The 22,549-nt window shown below is 38.2% G+C and overlaps 1 protein-coding gene across 11 annotated transcripts in view; it reads left to right on the top strand.

Moving 5' to 3' along the window:
• Nucleotides 1-22,549, top strand: part of kcnh7 (potassium channel, voltage gated eag related subfamily H, member 7) — a 245,580-nt gene that overhangs the window by 121,401 nt on the left and 101,630 nt on the right. The window lies entirely within an intron of this gene.

Genomic DNA, 22,549 nt, shown 5'->3' with positions numbered 1-22,549 from the left:
TTTATTTCAATCACCAGTCGTTTATTCCTGCCGATGCTTCGCTAATGTATTCATGCAGTTTAGACCGTGTACTGTAGTTAACCTCCATTTTTTACCTACTTTACTATGCACCTGTCTAATAAATTGAAGTGGTTTTATACATTTTTGTTTCTTTTAGATAATGTTGATCATTAATATGACAGTGATTGTGTCATTTTAGAGCACACATAAAAATGCAATGAGAATTTTGACAGATTTTAAAGGAATAGTTTAGATTTTTTAAAACTTATTTAGACCAAAGGGCTTCTAAAATAATGCAATCTACAACCTAAGTCTTGTGTGAAAACAACCTCCCAAAACTTTTCTAATAAAGAAGAAAAAATGTTTAAGTAAATCTTAATTTCTCAACCTTTGTAAGAGAAAGACACATAAAAAAACAATATTTAAAAGCTTAAAGCTTTGGCTTTAACTGTGGAAAATTAACTTTGCCTCAAAATTTAACATTAAAATATATCATCAATCAATCAAATCCAAATTATTAACATCTTCCCCTTCAAAATGGCCCTTACAGGCTTCCAACCTGAATGTATTGTTCACTTCTAATTATTATTATTGGTGTCTAAACTACTGCTGTAGTCAGCCTCTATGTCGCTCCTGTCGCCAAGATTGTCGGCCATCATTTCTGTCAGCTCTTAGCTTTGAAACCTATTTCATCTATTAACATTTGCCCGGGGAGGCTGAAGAGGCCAAACCCAAAATATTTTCTACCTAGATCATCCAAAATGTGCTGACATTGCTTCAGATCTTAAAGATGGAGGCACATCAGTCTCTTATTTTGTCTTGTACAAGTGTTGCTTCCAGTCTAATGGGTTAAAGGAGGTTTTATGAGGTACTTTTATTAGTTAGTTGTATCACAGGCAGTCAGCTTAGTCCCTGTTTGAGGAGAAGGCCAAAGTCAGGTTATGGAAGTTGAGCTATGTAGGGGCTGTACAGCAAATCATGTTTTGTTCTGTGCAAAATATGGTGATATGAGAGAGTTATTGCTTCATGAAATGGCTTATTAATATCCTGATATGCTGCAGTGGCCCGATGAGCTAAAACTGGAATGGCTGTTTAGATTTGATGTGTTTAGACATGATAAATTTGGTCTCCAAAGCCTGGAAAAAGAAGAAGACAGTGTTGTCTGTTTAATTAGTTTTTAGTTTGTGTACTATAGTAGTATATCCACCTATATTGGACACTTATAAAAAAACACGGTAAACTTAAACAGCATCAGATTAAGTTTACAGCATATTTTGAGTACTTTATCTGCTTCCCCTTGACATCATAGTCCTTTGTCTTCAGCTCTGCATTTCAAAACCCCGCACTCCTCCGAGTGTAGCACACTAGCTGTTTAGGTCCAAAGTGCTGTTGCAAACTCAGTCTGAAATAAAAAAAGCTTTTTCCTCTGGTTTTACAAAAGGATGTGCTTGTTTTTGTCCTGGCTGTCCTGCAACAACATGCACATTTATATTCAACCGTATTGTGCTGATATGAGTGATAACAGCTCTCTAAAGCTGCAGAGTATAAACACAATACTCAAGGTTTAACACATTGACAGCTCTGTGTTTGCAGCGATAAATTCTCTGAAGAGGATTATGTAAACCATGGCTAAATAACCCTTCTGAAGAGCATGGCTGTACCCAATCTATATAACAGATAGATGAATAATAAGAAAGCAACTCTTCAAAAAGAGAGCAGTTTTCTCTATCTGTCTGCTTTTCATTTCATTAAAATGTCCTTGCTAACTGTAAAAAGGATTCAGTCTCTGCTCATATTTAGTTTCTTGTACCTCTCCTATTCAACACAGCCCTAAATAGCTAATCTGCAACATTATCCAGTGTGCTGGATGTGTAGAATTCAAGAATTGTACGCTGGAGGAAACATAAAGATCCAAAAAGATCTAAAGATATTCATAAAAACAAACTCAGAAAGGGAAACTTTCTGTAAATAAGGACTTATTTTGGTGGCTAAATTATGTTTTCCAGCCCTTAAAGTTGTCAGATTTTTTGACAGTATGACACTTTTGATACCAAAAGGATGCAGTCTCTGCTATTTTAATGATTGATAACAGTGAAAAGTATTGAAAATGTACAATCCTCATTTCAAAGAAGTTGTGGTGCTGTGTAAAAAGTGGATAAAAACAGAATGCAATGATTTGCACGTCTCTTAAACCCTTATTTTATTCACAATAGAGCATAAACAACATATCAGATATTGAAACTGAGGCAGTTTACCATTTCATGGAAATTATTAGTTTACTTTGAAGTTGATGATGGCAGCACATCTCAAAAAAGTAGGGACAGGGCCATGTTTCCCATTGTGTAGTTTCCCCTTTTCTTTTAACACCAGTCTGTAAATGTCTGGGACCAGTTGCTGGAATTTTCATTTTATGGTACGCCAAAGGTCTGGGCTGCAGTCAGGTCAGTTCAGCACCTGGACTCTTCTACTGTGCAGCCATGCTGTTGTGATGGATGTGGTATGTGGCGTAGCATTGTCCTGTTGCAAGGCCTTCCCTCAAAGAGACGTTGTTAGTATGGACACATATGTTGCTTTAAAACCTCTATCTACTTTTCAGCATTGATAGTGCCTTTCTAGATGTAAAAGCTGCCCACACGATAGACACTAATGCAACTCCATACCATCAGAGAGGCAGGTTATTGAACTGTGCCAGGATAACAAGCTGGATGATTCCTCTCCTCTTTAGTCAATGATTTCCAAAAAGAATTTCAAATTTTGGTTCGTCTGACCACAGAACAGTTTTCCATTTATTTTAAATGTCCAGAGAAGACCGTGACATTCCTGGATTGTGTTCACATGTAGCCCTCAGTGCTAGCTGACAGCCTAAAGATCCTGAGCATCCAATGTTGTCCTTTGGCTTTGTCATTTGCTCACAGAGATTTCCCGAGATTCTCTGAATCTTTTGATGATATTATGTCCTGGAGATAGTGAGACATTCAGAATCTTTGCAATTTTACATTTTTCTGAAATTGTTCCACAATTTTTAGATGCATTTTTTTGCTGCTGTGAGCCTCTGCCCATCTTTACTTCTCAGAGGCTCTGCTTCTCTAAAATGTCTAAAATGTCTAAAAATCCAAACTGTTGCCAGTTAACCTGATTAGGTGCAAAATGCTCCTCCAGCTGTTTTTCATTAGTACTAATCACTTTTCCTTACTTTTCCTGCATCATTCCTACCTTTTTTGGTTAGATGTGTTGCTGCCATGAAATTCAAAATGAGCTAATATATGTTGCTTATGTTCTGTTATGTATAAATATGGGTTTATTAGATATGAAATCATTGCATTCTGTTATTATTCACATTTTACAAAGTGCCCAACTCTTATGGGATTGGGATTGTAAGATTCTAAGGCATATCTTTAAAGACAAACCTCCATGCATGATAAAGGATGCTTGCTGATATTTGAATTTATGCTAGAATTGTATCAAAGTGTCTCTGTTACCTTTCTCTACCCAATTTCCCATCAGCAATCTTACCTAAAAAAATCCCTAACTATCCCTTTAATACTGCAGTGTGTGAGTAATTTCTTAATAAACAACAATCAATAAGTCACATTTAAGATAAGCCTACGGGGTACAGCATAATTTCATAACACTGCAGCAGTTTCCTGTCAGTTTGAAACTGAGAAGTGAGAAGAAACAATAAGAAATGAAACTTTCTTATCAGCAGAACGGGTTCAACTGCATCTCTGCCTACAAACGGATGGATTTCCTGCTTGATAATGAAACAAGATGCTGTCTGGGGAATTTATTTTGACAGGTGACAAGTGACGGGAGCTGCGTGTGCGTTTTTGTAATCCATACTCAGGCAGGTATAAGAGAACCCAGAGGGAGCGAGGTGACGCAGATCAGGTCAAAAAAAAGGTTTACAGAAACACGCACAAATGATAGTATCCCTGGAGATGTGGATGAGTGCGGTCAGAGGTTGAAAGTGTGAAGTAAGGTTACATTGAAAAGCTTGAGGGAATAGATGGAAGGAGATGTCAGCTTATTTTTTGTGTGGGCTTTAGCCTTTTTCTCTCGAGGCTGTCAATATGTAACCCATGGCCTTGTTTAAGATGTCCTGACTGAACTTTGAGGAGGTTGAAGAAGCAGCACAATGAGCTCAGACAGGGCCGTGAATAACACAATTTCCCTGTGCTGGATGTGACGTCCTGCCACTGTGATTGGAGTTTCAGCATGTCTTATTATGTTTGCCACACGTTTCACGTTCAGAAGTGGAAATTTACTATTACTTCTAGACTCGGCTGGATTTCTTATGGACATCAAGCACCTTTTGCTGCTTGAGCTGACAGCTGAATATGCTGCAATTTTTAGGGTTAGTGATGTTCGTAGGTGACTGATTTTCTAGTTGGTTAAATGGTGATTTAAAATACGACTAACCGAAATGTCTAAAGGAAAGAAGAAACTCTGAAAAAAGTCAAAACTGAACAAAACTTTTTGGGATTTTCAGCTGGTAAACAATGTTATTTGGTTTGCCAAGTGTTGCTAACATTAGCAATGTTAGCACAGCCAGGCTTTGGGCCTCTCTGGTTAAACACCAGCAAGATATGGTGACACATCGCTGCTGTATGTTATGTAGGTCCTACTATATGTAGTTGAACATTGCATGGCTTTAAGTGAGGTGAGATTGACCAAGTTTGTCAAAGTTTTTGATAACTTTTTGAAGATTGAAGTGTTTTGGATTCATGCAATCTCTGTTGTGGGCACAAAAAGCACAAAAGCTTAAAAAAGGACATATTGCAGTCATTTTCAGCCAAAAGATACTGCAGAAGAAAGAAAAGAGTATTGTCTAACTTTCCTTATAATTATAGGTGTGATTGAGATGAGTGTGCAGCTGTTTGCCTGCAACGACTGGCATTAAAAAACAAGAAATTACCCAATATTGAATACCTTCTATTTTTGTTGCTTTTGTCCATAACAGGTATTTGTATTGTTGGATTTCTACCAGTGCCATAACGAAGTTTAAAAATCTGATATTGTGACAGCTCTCAGGACTCTGGTTGCAAACCATTCATCTCTAACAGCCACTCTCACTGACCGTTCATCTGAGACATTGAAATAAACTACCAAAATAAAATCAGATTAAACCTCTGTGTATGGTTAGGGTAAGGGTTAAAGGTGATGGTCAGGATCCCAGAAGTTAAAAACCTGACCTGCAAAACCTCATTACATAAATGTTTAACAGTCTACTTGCAGAAAAAAACGTCCTCCATGAAGTTATTCTAATGCAGCAAGCGTAGCTTACTTAGTAGCTCTGTAAGCTGCGTAAGCTACATAGATGCTTTAGCTATATAGTTAACCTTACTAAGGCTATGCTCTTAACAAAGCTACATAAGTTGTGTACAGTAACTACGTAGCTAAGCTAGCTTAAGCTACCTTTGCTGACACTAACATTGCTAAAGCTTACTTAGCTGTAGCTAACATAGCTACATACAGTGCTTGAAAAATTTAGACCACCACCCAAAGTAAGGTTTATGCCACAGCTGCCCTAAATTAACAGCATTGGTAATTACCAAAATCATTTTTTACATTTCTGCAATGATTAATACACCAATATGTAGAAGCTCTTTAACCAAAATGATATTTTTAATGCTAAAATAGAATTTTTATTGTTATCCATGAATTTTCACATTTACTGATTTACAAAAAAACTGAAAAAATAGTAAAGCACATGAGTATTTCTTGATTGATATGTTAAATTCTAGTTGCTTACTTGCATTCCTGAACAGAAAAATTAGTTCTAGTGGTTGAATGCTGTGCTTGGTTCATTTCTGACTTCTCAGAGAAGTCCAGTGAGCTGGCTCAAATTCAGGTATTAAAAGGTGAATTTAGTTTGAAATCCCTCATTCCTGTTCAAAATGGTAAAACGTGGAGAGCTGACTGAAAATGAAAGAGTCCGCATTAAAGCACTTCATGATGCTGGATGGTCTCTGAGACAAATATGACAGGTGGTCTAATAAATTTGTTAAGCACTGTATCTTAGGTAGCTATGTAGCTAACATAGCTAAAGCTAAGCTCACATAGCAGCTGTGTAAGCTACGTAGATATGTTCTCTACTTCTTGAACAGTCTGTGAGAGTGGCCGCCTGAGATGTATGGTCTGCAGCTAGACCCCTCTCACAGCTCTAGAGATGAAAGCAGGGATGATATTTTTATTGGCTGCGCAATATTATCAACAATTTATCGGTCTGAAAAGTTTGTTATCGATAGCAGCTGTTAGTACCGATTTCTGACAATATTTATCACTGATATTAAGGTTGTATTTCATTTGTTCTGGAAAGAGCCTGAATGGGAGTGGTGTTACACTCAAACATGACTATGACCTAAGCAGACTGCTAATGCAGTGGTTTCAGTCCTGTAGAGAAAAGCAGCTGATAAAGGACACTGGTTGATTGATAAATAACCAGATGGTTCAGGATCATATGAAGAGAGAGAGAAATCAAAGAACTGCAGAAATATTAAGCTAATACCTGTAAAGTGCTGGTATTTTTTTAAAAGCCTGTTATAGTATACAATGAGCTTACTAAAGAAACCTAAAAGCCTCTCTCCCTTAAAGAGCTCAAGATGTGCTTAGTGAAAATAATTGCTTGTGGAAGCCTTCTTAAAAAAGGTTTTTGTTAATAGTAACAGAATGACTCATCATTAAAGTCTGTTAAAACAAAAAGGCTAGTGACGCCTAGACTGATGCATAGTATTGGAAGTTACAAATACATCTGTGGAGTTTTAGGCAGGACCTACAGACCCATGTCAGCTGAAATCCTTCTTTACTCATCCCCTAAACTTAAAGATGTGTTTTAGTGACTTAAGGTTTTGGTCTGAGCTACATTTTTATATCAGTATCTGCTAAGATGCATTTGTAAATATCTGGTATCAGAAAAAAAAAATCAGCATTGTGCATTCTTAATATCTGTCTAACTTAGAAATAGAATTCCAAAACCAAACCAAAGCAATAAAAAGTTGGATGCTACAAATACTGAAACGATATAGCCCAACTAATGTGCAGCCTTTGCTCTGTTTCTGCAGAACTGAATGGCAAATTAGTGTTTTGTGCAGACTCATGTTGCACCTTGGCAGTCGAGACAGGCTTTATAGGCTTTATATTGGTAGGATTTTTTTTCATCATAACTTGAGCCTCATTCTCTTACTTATTTTACAGTCTAACAAATAGCTTTAATTCGATCGTCTCACTTCCTTTCAAATGTCTTGACTTAATTCAACTTTGCATATAGTATTATTCATAGAAGTATGCAGCCCAAAGTGCATCACAAAAAGCAGACAGACATCAGACAACAATAAAGGTAGAATAAAAGTAATAAAAAAATAGAGAGTTGATAGATGAAGAGAATAAAATCAGAAAAAAAAGACAAAATAAACAACAGAGATGAAGCTATGATAAAACAATCGCCTTTCCAGCCCCACCTCATTTGTAGCTTTTAATGTTTCTGCTCTATTGACAACATTCATCAGTCATACATTCTAGAAAGACACTCAAATAACAACTGTACTCAAATTTTGAAAAGTGTCACTTGATTTTCAGTAATCACCACAGGTTATCAGTGAGGTTGATGGCTTACTGGCAATGATGCTGTCAGCTGCACTAATAGTGCAAGATAAAATCAGCAGGAAGTAGCAGCAGTGAAACATCACCATGCGTTTGCCACATTTCATGAGAAGGATGTTGACTGTCTCTCTCTGTCTCTGGCTCTCTCTCTGCATACAGATTAAAAAATGGGGCCGTTATTATACCACCACTTGGGTTGCATAAGGACAAATACTATGTGATAAAAACGTTCTAAATTCCCATTATTATTTAACTTAAAGTATATTCTGGAGCTAAGTCCTACTATGTTTTTAGTCCATTGCGCCTATTTTTTCACGTCCCAGCATCAGACCGGATGGCTGTTTGCTTGCAGGGACACAGACAGTGATTAGAAGTACAAGCGTCAGCTATAAAGTTCTTTACATACTACATATACATACATGCAATTTCTGCAATACTTGATAAAGCTGTTCAGAAAATATCAGCAAAGCAATTTCAGGTCAAGCCTTAAGAATGGGACTAGTCCTTTTTATATAAAGACAGACAGAGCCAAACGATCAAATAGTGAGATTTTATACACTCTCTGCATTTATCAGGTATTGGTATTATCAATAGGATTGTAAAAGTTGGTGCCTCTCCATTGTTTAGCACCTTCCTGTATGGATCTCCCTGGATTTTCTTCCTCGTCTATGAAAGTGTTTTCAGAACTGATGATGCAGGAGCCATCAGTGGATTCCCCATAGTAAACTGAAGATAGCTTTATGTAGAGAGCTACTGGGAATTCATGTTGATCTAATTAATCTAACAAAAATGTTTGATCTCCAAAGGCTATAAGAGAAACTTGATTACATTTTCCCACAAATACTTAATCAAGTTAGGTCAGTTATTGCTTTGAATGGAGACATTCACTCATGTTGGACTGTTTTCATACAGTAATAAAATTGAGATGGGTGATTTAAGTATTTAAGCAGGACCATAACAGCTCTGTAGCCTGTCTCAGCCCCTGCATTGTGTGCCAAACCAAGCTTGAGGGGGGGTTCAGTCCGCATCGATCCGCAGAACAAACAGCTCTTAATGAGGACACAAATACCTTCATGCTGCATTGATCTTCAAAACCCGGTGCATTGGAGAGAGGAAATCAATGACGGCCAAACGCCCTGCCTTCTTCCACTCGCCGGCCCACTGGAGACTTCAGTAGAAAGAGCTGAAGGGCTTCTGACTGTCGGACCCTGCAGCAGGGGGAAAAAGGCCTCATTACCATTCTGTATGCTGGGCGTCTAATTACCCCCGTGTTTTCCTCTCACCTGACTCTGAGCTCCTCTAGGGAAGGTCGTACACCTGTTTCAACAAGGCAGACTGCTCTTATAATCTCCTGTTTATAATACGCAGGACTATTTAATGAGACTGGAGATCATCCTTTGAAAAGTTTGCAGGATTTAGCATGAATTGAGTGACAAGGAAATGTTATTTTACAAATTTCTGGCATTTTCTTGTCAATCAAATGCAGTTGGTATGTGTCACCATTTGCCTTTGCTGCATAAATTTGATGAAAATGTGAAGAGGCAGGCAGCTCAAGGTGGAAATAGAGACTTTTGTTGTTGGGTATCCCTAAACAGATTGGGCCAAACAGTTAAAAATGAATCCAAGAAGCTAACAAATGCAATTAAATTAAAGTGTAAAAGTCGCAACCTTTAAAAAAACAACCGTTGCGATCATAACAACCCTTTTCCTGTCAGTTTATCCACCATACTCTGCTCTCCACCTTTATCTCCCATCTCTAGTGCCTCCTGTATTGGAATTCCCGGGGAAATGTCATTGCAGCGAGCTGATTGCTCTCCTCCTGGAGGACCGCTGGGGGTTTCTGCGAGGCAATCTTCCTCTTTTTAATCCTGTGACCCCGGGTCTGCATAAACGCATCACCCACTGTCCTTTACAGTCCGTGAAGGAGATTCCGCTCGTCAGCACAATCTCGAGCACATTCTTAATGCTTTATGATTTGTGCCTTTGCACAACCGCTGGTCCTTTTGCCTCCCGCTGCACATATCTCGATGACCTCTGTGGGAGCACAGGCTGTCATTAAAGTGGCAAAGTTTATTCCAAAGTCGCTGGGATTGACATTTAGATGCTGGGTTTACTGCACTGCACTTTTCATAAAGTTGAGACAGTCTCGCTCCTTTCAGATTTGACTTTGGTGTTGTTTTTGATTCTTCTCTTACTTACCTCTCATGTGTTTTTTCATCTTTTTTTTTTTTTTTGTTATTAGCATCAGTATTTTCCCCACAGAGTGCTTTTTCTTAACTCAACCAGCACCTTAAAGGACAAAGTGATGCATTAGTGCTGTTTTACCTTGCTCTTTGCTGTCCTCATCCCACGTATTTGTGCATTTTAGCTTCCATTTGTAACCAGTGGGGAGAAAAACAAACCTGTGAGGGAACAAGAGAACACTGCAGTAGTCATAATGCATAATGTAGTTTGGACGATAACAGAGACTTTATATGGTTTTTTTTAGATGCAAAGTGTACTTAAGACAGAACCATTTTAATTAAAGATAAACAAATAAATACTAGTAATTCTAGCAGATGTATGAGCTTGGTAAACTAAGCTCCACTTACTGCTGCAGGAGATTCAACCTGTGCAAACTAATCTTGTTTAAAACCCTGAGTGTTCAGAGCATCTCACCAGCGTTACCATTGCTAGGTTAACAAAGTTGTCTTGTACCATTTTGCTCTCATTGGTAGAGACAGTTATATGCGATTTACAGAGAGAGCTTAAAACAAAGGACTGTAATCATGCTCTGCTATAGCTGCAGCTATAAACCTGGAAATTGTGCCCTCAGATACACCGGGATTAGCTTCTCCTCTGACATTGTGATCGACTAAGTTGTTATCACAAGTCCTGCTGTTTCTTGATTTTGATCCGTCAGTAAAGGGGGAAAGTGACATTGACGAGTGCTACAGTGTCCAAAAAGTAGAGTTATTTTCCAATATAAGTGGTGTGAGCACAGCAAGAAAAAACAGCTTACACCAGGCGTTTTTGCACTAAGAATGCTTAAATCCCTCTATTATACCTGCCTGCAGGAAACGAAAAGGACGCATGACTTCAGAAAATGCAGCCATCAGCCCACATTTATCTTTAAATGTTTTTAAGTACAGTGTTTAAAGTTTAGTAGCATTTAACAGAACAAACTTGGTATAAATAGAATGTAATATTTGTTAAATTAGTGTTTAATCATCTGAATATATGAGAATTGTTTGATTTCCATTAACTTAGAATAAGCTGGCTGGACTTACTCTGCGATTTTCAAACTCGCATGAAGTCAGGCCAGCTTTTGGCAAGGATGGGAATTGATAAGATTTTATTGATATGGATGCCAGTATCAATTCTTCTTATTGATTCCTTCCTATGAGTTTTCTTTTTGAATAAAGTAGACTATATAGCTTTTCACTGATAACTCAAATTTTATTCAGTCTCTTTCTCTCTTAACACTGAACATGATGTATGCCACCTTCAATGAGAGTCGGTGACAAGCACACTTCAATTACTGGCTATAATAATGAGTTTAGATAGCTAAAAATGTTAAACATCAAGGGTTTTGGAGGAGAGAATGCTAAAATACACAAAAATTATCTTTTTGTTCTATCAGTTAAAACAAACTGCTCTCTGGATCTTCAATCTCTGAACTTGAATTACAATGCAGAACTACTGCTCATTTTCTTTAAGAGATAAAACCTTCAGATAAATATAAAACTAGTCTCTGCATCCAAGGTCGCTGGATGTCTAAAAAAAAAATTGAAATCTTGTACAAAATGAACAGTTCTTGCGCAAAGGGATGCATGCCTTGCAAGAAATCACTGTTAGACGTTGCACGTCATGCTTTTTTGACCATTTTAGCCTGTTTTTGTGACTGTCCGCCATGTTTACTTCCTCGATTTTTCTGTACTGCCTCACTTTGCTGACTGCCTCTTGCGAGACCGTGTTTCTTAAGGCCTTGAAAGTAAGCCATTAATAAGAGAATTATTGAGATTAAATGTGGATTGAGCCAATTGGAATGATTTCTCGAGTCCCATCCTTACCTCTGCCCTGATCATACCATTGTTGTGAAGTGTATAGGGGGACAGGATGGCTTACCACGGCCTGACCAGCTGCTCACTACTGGTCCAATGGATTCTTGCATATTTGATATTAACGGCACACACTCACACAGTGAGAGCAGAACCACGAGCAGAATCCACAAGTTTGGGACATTTTTACCTTTGTAAAATGTCGGACAGCATCTCAAATCACCATGAAAACAGCCCAAAAGGCCTTTTTGGTGTGCCGTCCTTCCAACTATAATAAGAAATACATAAGCAGGAAATAGGCCTACCTGTGGACCTCCAGCTGACACAGCATATTTGTTATTATTTAGATGCTGGTTGTGTTTGCTGGTGATGCTGTTAATATGTATGTGAGAGAGTGATGGCAAGAAGTTTATTTTTTCTTCAGATTGAAGCATGAAAACGAGACGATATATCTGAGATCTTTTTTCAAAAGAAACTAAACTGACATTTGTCACAGTCTGTATTGATTTCACTGTTATAGTGTAAGCATTTGGGTTGTCGCCGACTATTCTGTTATATATTGTGAGCATATAAAACATGTGCAAGGCTTGTGCATTGTAAACAGTTAAGTCATGCAATGTGAGCTGACGTTTCACCCTGACTGTTTTAGCGTGGCCTTGAAACTGCACAGTGCACGCCTGGCGTTAGATGTCTGTAATATTCCCGATTTTACACACTTTACGTTTAATTTGCAACATTTAGAATTCAAACTTTAGCACCAGCCCCCATGATTTCCTTTCCTTATTGTTTTCACAACAGCAAAATAATTACCCCTGCTTTTTCTATTACTGATGTTTTAAACTGCAAAATATTGAGCTCAATTAAAACTAAATATGGTGGATTTCCATTTAATGAACTCCAGTCTGAGTGGCTCCATTATTTAGTGTTGCAGTAATTTCTGAAATGTTGCCAAGTTCAAGGTTTGTCTTTATTTTCCTCCTGCAGGTTGATCTAAAAGGTAGACCTTCTCCCTTTTAAATGCAAATGCACCCCAAACTAATGGGACTTTAAAGTAGAGAGAAATTGGATTTGCAAGTTAAGGGGATCTCTTTTTATCTAAGACAAATGCAAATAATGAAGCAAACACTGGCCAAGAAGCAGTGCACCTTATTTAAACCTGTTTGAGTAATGCACTGGAGGTTTTAACTGCAACTAATGCTGCAGTCAGGGCCCCTGACTCTACTTACTCCTTTATTTCTTAATGAATGCATTTGCTGGAAATAAATGGCCCGTTTACAGATAAAGCATTTAAACCTTCTTGTTGTTACGACAGCTTCAGAAATCACTGAGTAAAAATAAGTTGGTGTAACCGACACTGCACATACTTACTCAGCTACAGTTGCTCTTCAAACAGAGAAGTCTCAGCGTGTCACTCTTCAAACTAAAGAGGTGACTCTTAAGAGTCTCAATCTATATGACAGAAAAGCTCTCACTTGCAAATAGCAAATGAGACTGAAAATGTCATGCTATAAATAGATTGAAGTTGGTTGTGCTTCAGTGATGCTCACTCAGATTACAACGCTTTTTTTTTCTTCCTGGCATTTTAAATGAAAGAGATGATAATACTCTGTGGACTGAGACGTCACATTTTAAGTCATGCGTGTAATTGAAACATAACTAACAAATCCTTTTACAGATTAACCATTTTACTTCTTAAACATACATGTCTTGAGGTTTTTGTTGCATTACTGAACCTTGTATAAGGCTGAACTTAAAAGAAGTCAGCAGTCACTTCCTACATAAATTAGTTTCATACACTGCTTATTTGATCCGTGAAACATTTTAAAGGCAAGAGGCTAAAATTGAGCTTATACATTGCCATAGTAAGAATTATAATAACTTTCCTATACCTTTCCTTTACCCATAATGCTTTCTAGCAGTGTTACTCAACCCTGTTCAAACAAAGAGTCAAATTATTGAAAAATACCTTTGCAAGAGCCACAATGTAAGTGGTGAAAACTGGTGAAAATTGGTTAAAATGGCAATATTAATAAGTTAAAGTGGAAAATGGTCTAAAAGTGGCAAAATGGGTGAAAAGGGGCAAAATAGGTATTAAATGGCAAAAAAAGGAGAGAAAAAAGTGGCAAAAAATGAGTTACGAGTGGCAGAAAATTGTCAAAAATTGGTTAAAACATTGTAAAAAATGGGTGGAAAGAGTCTAAAATGGGCAAAATCATTAAAAATGGGAAAAAAGTGGCATTCAGTGGCACATTGCAGCTTAAATGGGCAACATTTTCAAATAGCAAATAGCAGGATAAAGGCAAAAACTGGTGAAAAGGGCAAAAAGAATCAGCAAACTTGGGTTTAAAAAGCAGTAAAAATGGATTGAAAATGGAAAAAAGGGGAAAAATTGCAATATAAAGCAATGGAAATATACAGATGAAAATTAAAGGTTGACAATTAAAATGAACTGCACAAGAGTGGGAAACAAACTGATTAATGTATCTTGCAGTAGCCTAGATAATTTCTGAGGTTAAAGTTGACCTTTTTTGAGGCTTTCTGAGTGAAAAATATTTCAAATGAAGACATAGAAGAGCCACAGCTAATCACAAAAGAGCAATATGTGGCTCAAGAGCTACGGTTCCAGTACTGCTGCATTATAGATTTTTGTCTGTTATGATAGCAGCAGCTCGAGTAGCCTAGATCTTACAGCTTGAACTAAAAATGTTTTGAGTTCTTGTTGACTAAGTTTTAAGTGCAACCTCTGCAGGGGGGCCGTGTGATGCTTTGTTAAAGCTCCACTAGGATCGTTGTAAATCAGTCAAAAGGCACAGCTTTAATGCTCTCCTTATGTTGTTGGCCTATCACCAAACATATGCACCAGTGCGCGGAGACACTGAGCTCACAGGCAGTTGTTTTGGGGAGATAAAACCCTTTTCCATGGACATTTGCCTCACTGCATTAAGCATATCATGATGACGACAGTAATTGCACTACATAGATAGAGTAAAGATTAAGGTGGAAGTCGGCTGCAGTTTTTATGATGCACAAACTTTCCAGAGATCGGGAAACAATTTCTCCTCCTTATGACTTCAGAATGAACGATATAAGGTCAGAAAATATTACTTTGACATTGCTATCACTAAGCCATAACCAGGAGTTAAATCAGCCTGAGACTCTCAGTGTGGCACCGTTACCCATGACAAGGATGTGTTTTTTTTTATCGTAGGTTTTCCTTCATTCAGAGAGGAAATTTAGTCAGGGTGGTGCTCAAGTGAACACATCATTATTGCTTTTAACTAAACGCACTGTTATGCTGAATATTTGACATGGATTATCAGAATCTGTGAGGGATGCGGCAGGATTTGACACACCTGTTGCAGGTGTGGGCGGGAGTGGACGCCATGTGCTATGGGAGTGTGCGGTAATGGTCAGAAATCCTCCTGTGGCAGGCAGAGCTCTAGTATTAAGAATTAGTTAAACATTTTTCTAGTTCTGATGCCAGCTACCAAAGGACTGGGTGTGAAATTGCCTAGCTAGCTAACTGCATTCATCCCTAATGTAGCCATCCCCCACGAGTGCACAGAAAGAGCGCTTTAAAAATGGATGCTAAAGTCTGCATTTTCAAAATGGCAGCCACCATTGTTGGCCTGCATATCCTCCTGAAACCAAAGAGTAACGCCACTAAACTAAGTCCATGTTTTAAACAGTCACTAAATTCAACATGGTACAGCTCCTGGTGTATGGAATCAAGGTTTCACAGAGCCTTTTTCCCACATGCATTAGGACTCTCCCTCATGAAAACACTTTGATGTGTCAAATCGATGTATTTTTCCCCAAAGTTACAGTTGAATGAATGAGTAAGTGAGCTCTCCATGGAAACCAGTTGAATTTTTCACACCCATGAAAAGAGAGATTCATTCAAACACAGTTAAAAATACATGATGGTTATTCTTACTCACTTAAAGCTGATTTTAAAGTACTTATTGTGTCTCTTTGATGGTCATTTTGCTGGCGGTGCTGATGCAGGTGTGTGAACTGCTCTTAAGAATAATAAGTTCTAGGTGAATGAGGCTCTCAAGCCTCGGAGGAAGTCAGACATGATGGCCAATGATAACAGGAGCGGTTATTTGCCTGAAGCAGCAGGAGTTGGATGGTGGGACTCTGGAATTGTAACCATCCTCCGTAAAAACCCAATTCTTGTACATCCGCGGCTGTGCAAACAAGATAAGCTCTTATTCTGTTTCGCCTGCAGTCTCTTCCACATGCAAAGGTTCAGCTATGTTTGCGAGCACTCAGTGGACAGCTTGTGTCTGTGGAACACATATGCATGAAGGGAGATAGGAGGAAATGAAGGAGAAGAGCAGATGTTGGGGAGGAGAGAAAGAAAGGAGGGGGGGTACAAAGGCAGAATTTAGCTGGTAAATAAGGCAAAGGAGAGGACACAGGGTAAATTTAGGTGTCAGGGAAAGAGAGAACTCAGGTGCAGCTCGATATGAGATCGGACCACCTCTTGAAGTGAATCCAGAGCTGCTTTAATTATGGCTGGCCCTGGTTCTGTCTGTAGCACCCTCTGTCCGTCTCTCGGCAGTAATTCTCCCACACAACATACACTAAAGCCATAAAGGATGAAATAAATGAAGGAGTTCCTCTGCAAATGGTGTGTGACTTTGAATACGGCCGCCCGGCTCGCTCTCATCAGTCCTCATGAGCCCAAGAGAAAGCAGCGTAATGAGCAAAGCCCCCCACTCTCAATCTAAAGTGACGCAGACAGATTCGTGTTGTAGCAAAGGCTTCGATTTCCTCTACGCTCATGCCTCACGGAGGATCTCATCTATAACCGCTCTCATCGGCCTCTCCGGGCTGCCAGGAAAGAAGAGGCTGCAGGATTATGGAGTGGTCATTTACAAGAAAAGCACATTTGTAGCTGCTCTGCGTGTTTGTTGCCATTAGAAACCTGAGTGATGTAAAACAGAAAATAAGCAGGGATGTCACAAAGGATGTTTTAGTCTCTGCTACTGTTTATATTTCTGAACTATTCAGATGCCTCTCTCTTTTCTGTCACACCTCACTCTCCCATGCCTGTAATAGAAAACGGCCCTATGTGTTGTGCAGCATCGTGTTGTCCTGGCAACCAAAGACAGAACCAGGATATGTCATTGCACCTCTCAAATTCATCCTGGCACATCTGCCTTTGGGGCTCAAAGAGAGAAACTGCTAGGATCCTTTTACACCATCCTGATAACGCCATCAAAATCATATTTTCACTTAGTTTATTTTCCAATTACAGCTACTGCAGAGGATTTTAAATGGGTGACACTGTTGTAACTCTGTGTTGCTGTCATATCCAACCTGTGAATCATGCTGTGCACTGCCTGTCAGTGTCCAATCGGACTTGAAGCAGTTTGTTGGCTTTTACTGGAGTCGTTTCCTTCTTTCTAGATCCTGGCTCACACTCAGATGCTTGTGGTTTTGGACTGAAGCATCTTCAACCAAATAAACCGTTGAGTGGTTTATTTAAGGCTTGTCCAGCCCTTGGTGCAATGGTGGCACATGTTTTATTTCCTGTTAACACCAGATTAAAAGATTTTAGCAGTTTGTTTGGTCAGTTGTTGGAGGAATAAATTGTTATGTTTAGGAAATATTACTCAGGGATTTCACATATGCACCAAAAACTCATTAATTTTCCTTGAATTTTTGTGGCATCCCCCTTGTAAAATTTCCACAAGAAGTCAGAATAAGTTGGTGTAAGACTGCAAAATTAGTAGGTTGGTTTATCATGTTAATGTGCATCTTTGTGCATGTGTTGAAGCGGCTTTGTGCTCTTTTCTGCTTGCAAGTATTGATTACTCAATTGTTGATGCAGTGCTTATGTTAAAGAAGTAGGGCTGTCAATTGCGATTTTTCTCCCCTGTTTATCACATCTTTTAGATCCACTACTCTACTTTTAAAACTGTTTAATTTTGGATGTTAGCGCTGGCTTAAACTAAGGGTAATTAACTTCCTATTTGGACACAGATCTGCATTTACTTTAAAAGAAATTTAGAAACTTTGGGTTAGGGTTGGGTTAGATTTTGACATTAATGTAACCAAGGAAAAAGGAACTGTGGCTGCAGGATGACATTGCACTCAATCATGATTAAATGTAATTCATGCACTTGTGATGGACTTTAAAGTAATTTTTCAGATTCATAATATCATACACCGGGTCAGTCTCAACTATAAGCAGAAGAAGTGCTGCTGATAGCTGGAATACACTCACCAGCCTTGCAAAGTCTAGTGGCTGCCTCTAGAGTCATGCTGGTGTATCTGTGACGAAAGCAGCTCCACGGTAGCCTGAAGGTTTTAACATGCAGGAGACGTAGATTAGATTGAAATTTTGGCATGCACACATCACCATCATGGTTGTAAAATGATATTTTGTTCAGCCTTAAAACCAAAATTTTCAGGGAAGGCTGTTGGAAACTTTCTAGAATAACTTAGGTGTGCATGTTTGAAAACAGCTTTAGCACCCACTGAAGCTTCATATACAGGGTTTGTACCATTTAAGAGGTTACAACCAATGGAGTGTGCATTTGAAGGCTGATTATGTCACAGCGGAGAGTTGAAGGCTGTTGCATTTAGTCTGAAGGTCCTCTGTATCCACAAGTCTACTCTTTGTTGTCTTCTTTCTGACCTATGTCAGTCAGAAGAGCTCTGGAACATATCATCTTCGTTCTCAGGTTGTTTTCCTATGCTCTGTTCAAAGGGTCAAAACTGAACTTAAACAAAGGTGTTTAAAGGGGACATATTTTACCCTTTTAAGACAAGTTTATATTGGTCTCAGAGGTCCACAAAACATACCTGTGAAGTTTGTTGTTTGTTGCAAAAAAACAAAAAACAAAAAAAACACTCCAGTATAGATTTTTTTTATGTTAAAAAGTTTCTGTTTCAGCCCTGCTCAGGACAAGCTGTTTCCGTGTCTGGGGCTTTAAATGTTCCTGAGCTGTCTGACTCTGCCCCTGACCACGCCCTTCGCTGGAAAGGGATTTGGCTTAAAGGAGTGAACCTGTGAGCGGTGCTAACTCCCCCCATGACATTATGAGGGGAAAATCTGAGAACGGCTTGTTTCAGCACACATTTTTTTGAAAGGTGGGGGGTAATAGATTCTTCCAGTACTTGAGGGGATTGTGGACAGGCCAGGGGCACATATTTTTGTTAGAAAAGCCTGAAAAAATGTTTTTTGCATAATATGGGACCTTTAAATTTGCTTGGAATGAATTATGAAATGATCTGAAACTTAGTGGCTTGGTCTTGCTTTTTAGCAGGGAGCTAAATGTCTTGAAGGCAGACATCTGTTTGTAGATGTTCTGCCTGATTTGTACTGTTTTGCCTGTAGCTTGATTTTGACAAATATTTGCTTAGTTATGTTATGTTATGCATTCACTGCACGATTATGTTGCTTGTATTTATGGCTGCTCCTTGTCTGTCAGTATCTTTATGAACCTTGTGCCGCCTGTCTTGGCCAGGACAATGTGATTTTATTTAACACATTCAGAGAAAGAACATGATGTTGACAGAACATTCTGACTCTTAAGGTTTGTTGGCACCTTGTAAAAGAACAGGATGTTCTCCAGAATAATGGAGAATGATGTGAATTGCTGTTAAAATGAAAGTACAGTAGTTTCAGTACATATCTGAATGACATTGAATTCTCATAGAAAGCATCTCTATCTCTCACTTACCTGAAAGACAGTTCAGTCTTTTATATATTATCAGTCCACTATCACTCTGTAATCAATGCAAGAGATGAATTTCACCCAGGACGACCCCTTCAAACAACATAAATATGCAAATCCAAAGAAAGTAAATGCCCTCATGAGCTAGAAAACAGCCACTTTGTCGTCAGAAAGACTTAAATTAAAATTCATGAAATCTTGCTCTTGCTTTTTAGGTCACTCTGATCAATAACTCATTCCTGCAGACTCCACCCTCCTTTCATTGTTCCCTTCATGGCTCGTTTTTTACAGTCACATGTGTTATCCTCGTCTTCATTGAGGCAAGTTAAATTAAGTTCAAGGCTACGCTGAAAAGGTCATTATTGGGATGTTTATGGGATTCAGAGGGAATATCTGCTGAATTATATCCCTTCAGGCAGCATTTTCAGGCAATATAGATTAGCCTTTTTACTTACAGCATTTATGTGCACAAGAAGAGGACAGGAGATTTAAAAAAAAACCACTGTGGCTATCATGTCAGCAGTCAGCTGTGTTTACAATATTTAATGATTGCCTGGATCAACCAAATATACCAGTTTAACCTCTGTTTGTACTTAGGAAATCTATTTCAGAGCCAGGCTCTCAGGCACCATGCCAAAGTCTAAATATAGGTCATTCTCATGTTGGATCTATGGATTAAGCCCACACACGCTACCATTGCATTACTGCAAATAGACAGTAAACAGTCTGACAGCCCCCTCCCCCAACCTGCTGTGGCTCTAGCACCACGCTCTGTGGCTCCCCCTCCCCCGTGTCTCCTCTCATTCCTGCTACATACAGGGAGATGACACCCATTCTCACCCACCATCCGCAGCCTCTCGTGCATGGGTGAAAAGATTCATCCACCCAGAGAGATAAATGATGAGCTGTATGTGAGCAATACAGATTATTCTCCCAGATTATGCTGCATTTTTTTAATGTTAGAAAATCCCGGAGAGCCTCACACGAGCGCACTGTAAGAGGTTTATTATAAACATACTCATTCAGTCGAGCTCTCATATTTATCAGTATGTGATTCCAGCCTATGATCCCTGCTTTACTCTCATTCACCAATTGGGTATGAGCACATCTGTGAATGAGCAGCCATTCATTCTTTCCCCCCTCTCTCAGGCTCCTTCATTCATCAGATCACATGCTGATGTGATTGTTTTCATTCATGTGGGCGTTTGTTTTACATCAGGACAATTTACAGACAGATTTGTGGATTTGTTTACTCATAAAAGAACTAATTTTGATCATTTTTTGTGAAAATTTGCTCTGAAATCCTCTTGAGGGATGTTTGGCAGGGTTTTAAATAATGATGGGGATCAAATATCTTTTCCATGAAAGACTGTTTTAAAACACCAAAGTCATATAATTCAAAGCTTATTTTACTGCTGTTTAGTCTTGTTTGTCACAACACATAACATCTGGAGTAGAGTCATGCCTTTTTATCAGTTATGTGGAAAATAACATCATTTGTCAATCAAGTTTTTAAATAAAACATCAGCAGTGTGAATGAGAATAAATCAAAATGCTGCAACTATTTCATTAATGGTTGTCAGGATGTCAGTATTTTAAATTTAGATACAATTCTAGTAAAAACCAACCACATTGATAACATATTTTATATTTAAAATAAATGTTCTACACACCTAATATTGGAGAATAAGATTTTGATTTCCAAAAAGGGCTTGGACAACAAACTGCAAATCATCATCTAAATTGCACAACTATGTAGACAACAGACTTATTTCTCCACCTCCCAACTATCTTTTAAAACACATGGTATGGAAAAATACAGAACATTTGACAAACTTGTAGACAAAAAATGCTATGTCAGCTTTTTGGGATGCACGATATTGGATTTTTGCTAATGTGTAATAATAATGATAATATACGTAATATAGATTTTCATAAGAAGAATTGTAGCTGATTTCAGGATTAACTAAGTTCAGTCCTTGAAACACTTTAAAGTGTAAACAATTATGATAATTAAAGAAAAGACTTAAGCTGTCATAAGTCTGTTTGTCCAGCCTAAAACTCCACTAACTTATCTGTTCACACGGCCAGTATTTACAGCTGATAAAGTCAGATTTTTATAGCCAAAATATCGGTTGTAAATGTTGGCAGAAATTTGCGCAACTGCTTACACGATAAATCAGGAAAAGATGTGTATGGTAAAAAAGGTCAAAAGGAATAACATTATTTACACTAAAATGTATGGGTTGGGTAGCTGGTGTTCCATTGGCCACATGGGACGTACGTCTCTAAACAATGTGATATTTAAGTCCATTTCAAATATAACTACATTGCAAACATAATGAAAAAATGTAAGAATTCTGACATGGAAACACTAAAAATATAAATATTTCCATAAAAATGCTTTCGTAGTAAAAGTTCTGGTCTTTGCAAGACTTCAGAGATATAATTGCCTGTGATTTGTGAAAAAATATATAATACCAAATATACTAAACAACTAGTAAATACTTTGTTCATTACATTGAAAACATTTATTTTAAGTTTAATAAATTAAGCATGTTTATTTGCATTTCAGTTTACCAATATAACTATTGGTATGATGAATTCTGATATATTTGCTCCTTTTGTTAGATAAAAGTAACCAAGAAAGTCTCTAACTGTAAGAATATGGACCTCTTTGTAGCCAAGCTGCCCATCTGTGTCTACCTGAAGTCAAATATTTTCTCTGAATTATCATTGGTAAACCAGAAGAAGTGTAAGCAGTGATTTTGTTGCTGTGATATATACATTTGTTCCTATTTTGGTCATTTTATGTGTGTCAGTGATTGCGCAGGACTGTGAAGCTGGCATCAGTCCACAGGCCAGGAGACATCGCTGTCTTTCTAATCTCTCTGTAACAGACACCAAGAAATGTTCAAGAAACTTGTATGAAAATATTTGCTGAGCAGTGAATTAAGTAGTTAGCAAGACTAGAGGCTAGAATGGAGAGGCTCAATACCCTGAATCTTCCCTCATGTCTGTGCAGAAGTGTCGGCATGTTTCTAAGTTCTTTGGAGTGGAACAATCTGGAAATAACATCTTCTTTCTCTGTGTCATTGCTCTGTTTTAGCACTTCAGGACACTGGCACTTGCTCTCATTTGATTGCCCATTGCTGCATGCTCTCTCTCTCTCTACTCACTGCATTTTGGATTAAAATACAAATATATATCTGC

Source organism: Cheilinus undulatus, linkage group 24 (assembly GCF_018320785.1).
Source record: "Cheilinus undulatus linkage group 24, ASM1832078v1, whole genome shotgun sequence".
In the NCBI taxonomy this organism is placed as follows: Eukaryota; Metazoa; Chordata; class Actinopteri; order Labriformes; family Labridae; genus Cheilinus; species Cheilinus undulatus.
Note: the sequence above shows the minus strand (reverse complement) of the source record. Positions and strands in the feature narration are given on the sequence as shown.